The 2,500-nt window shown below is 35.4% G+C and overlaps 1 protein-coding gene across 4 annotated transcripts in view; it reads left to right on the top strand.

Annotated features, from left to right (window-relative positions):
- Positions 1 to 2,500, top strand: part of LOC125040596 (E3 ubiquitin-protein ligase NEDD4-like) — a 56,376-nt gene that overhangs the window by 196 nt on the left and 53,680 nt on the right. The window lies entirely within an intron of this gene.

Raw genomic sequence — 2,500 nt, 5'->3', positions numbered from 1 at the left:
GAAAAGGGGAGTTGTCACGTGAGATGATAAAATCCTCTGAGTTTTGTAGGACATAAACTTATCTTTTTTATTGTTATTGGTCGTTGTTATAACGTCATTTGGTGTAATTTACGTCATTTGAGGCTCTCTACGGGATGAAACACTTTGAAATCTTAATCAAACGTAAAAAGTCGGTGGGAATCGCCCAAAGATAAAAAGTGCAAATTACAAAATACAAAACAAAATACAAAATAAGAAAGGGGAAAAAAATGGCAATAACCCATTTCACATAACTTCATTTTCCTCCATTTATCTGTCTCTCTGTAAATTTCATAAAATGACGTAGGTAGGAGTTTCAAGAATTATGTAAGTGACAGTTCTACAGATTTATCCTTGGGGAAGTTTTTAACCTTGAAGAAAATTAATTAATATTTTTTCTTATTTTTATTTCATAGTTTGTAGTTTCATTGGTAGAAAACATCTTGAAGTTTAAAAGATGTTTTAAGATGTCACAGCCTTAGTGTTTGTTCAGAATAGGATTGAGCAAAGATACAGAAAAATAAACTATAAATAAACAAGAAAAATAGACAGTAGCCGTTGATATATGATTTACGGAGCGGCTGTGTCTATTGTCCCCAAGATTTAACAAGGTAGGCAGGATTTGGACATTTTGTAAAGTACATTCAATGTATTTCATGTCATTGTAAAAAATCAGTACAGAATTCTTACCTGACATAATCTAGGTATAAGATTGATCTCAAAATATGTATTACTTTTTCTTGAACTCTCTCTTATAAGCACTCAATGCTGTCCTGTTTATCTAAGGTCCTAGAAATTACCACTTTGTTTGATACCAGTTTGTATGAATGAGTCCATGCAAGTGAAGAATAAAGCAGTGTCTGACTTTTAAAAGGGTAATCACAGTGGCTTAGGTGCTGCTGCCATACAGATTCTGGTAGGATAGAACTTGTAGAAGTTATATTTCCAAATTAGGAACTAAGCCAAGTTCTGTCTTGCATGAATGTATAAAGGCCTAAGTGGTTGAGGTCTGAGGCACAGGCAAACCTTCACCTCGGTTTTCACTTCTTCTAACAAAGCAAAATTCATCCCCACGTGCTTGCTTCAACGAAGTGCAGTCTTACCTTGCTGTGGTTAAAAACACTTAAATATCTATCCAGTAGCCCTGCATAACCTGTCTTTGTGCACATAGGTAGTAATGTCATCGAGTTCATGTCTCCTGTAGAAGTGGGCTCTACTTTTAGTGTGTTTCTGTCTTAATTTCAATTATATTATACTGAAATATATATTTATTAAGTGGACATTTCTATATATGACATGTATTATATATCAGGTAGTTTTTAAGTATCACATAGCCATCAACCTTGCAGTTATTATACTGACTGCATCCTATTACTCCAACCTCTTCTGAAGATCCATAGACATTGTATTATGAACCAGAAACTTTCCAACCCCATGTGCTTTGCCCCAGACCTTCACCCGATCGCCGTAATCTCCTCTCTTCCCCTAGAGCCCCACCCTTTTGCTGTATTTCCGTGTTGGGGTCTCCAACTCTGAACCCCCACCCGATTGCCATACATTTATTCTTTGTACAGCATTAGTTGCAACCTATTTTCTTAATTTCTGATGTTATTCTTCGCCTGTGCAAGTTATTTTATGTATCAGTGAGAGTAGTTTTTCCCTTTCTTTATGTTAGTATCATTAGATTTTCATGTCATTGTATGCGAAAGTATTGTGTTGCAAATCTTTATCATCAGTCTACAGAGGCAATACTGTAGATGAAAAGTGTCTTATTTTCTGTCATTCATTACAAGCCTTTTTTACCTTCTACCATATGGTTGTGTGATACTGAAACTATACCATATATTATTATGTAGACATTTCCTCATGAAAAATACTTGTTACTTCCTTGTGTATAGCGTGTGCAGATATCTACTTGTAAACTTGTCATAGTACTTATTGCACTTTTTTGGAAACCAGTGTTATCAATGCCACTTGGTGCTTCTGATTTTTTCACAATATTCTGGTGAAATGAACTCATAAGGAAGTTGTTACAAGCTTTTTCAGCCAGGGAAATTAAGGCTGGCATTCATCTCTAAATTTATTCATGCAACACCAGGTTGAATCTTCTGTGACCAAACCAGGGTATGGGTTTTTTTTTTTTCTACTTTATATGTCAACGTAGATATGAATATGGGCTTTGCATTTTCAGTTTTCCATTGTCTTTCACTTTTTGAAATGTCTGTTATGGGCAGTTTTGCTCTTATCCCTGACATTCTGGTTCCCAACAGGTTCCCCAAGATTTTGGCAGGAATTGGGGACATTGTGAAATGAAAGCTTGGTTTTGGGATCTCTGAAACCTATTCTGCATGTGCCCCCCAAAAAAAATAAAAACTATAGCAGATGGGAGAAAAAAAGCAAGGAAAACCAAAAAATTCAATTTATCAATTACACAGAAGATGGTCTTAGAACAGATGTTGAGAACTCTGTGTGTGTGTGTGTG

Source organism: Penaeus chinensis, chromosome 29 (assembly GCF_019202785.1).
Source record: "Penaeus chinensis breed Huanghai No. 1 chromosome 29, ASM1920278v2, whole genome shotgun sequence".
NCBI lineage: Eukaryota > Metazoa > Arthropoda > Malacostraca > Decapoda > Penaeidae > Penaeus > Penaeus chinensis.
Note: the sequence above shows the minus strand (reverse complement) of the source record. Positions and strands in the feature narration are given on the sequence as shown.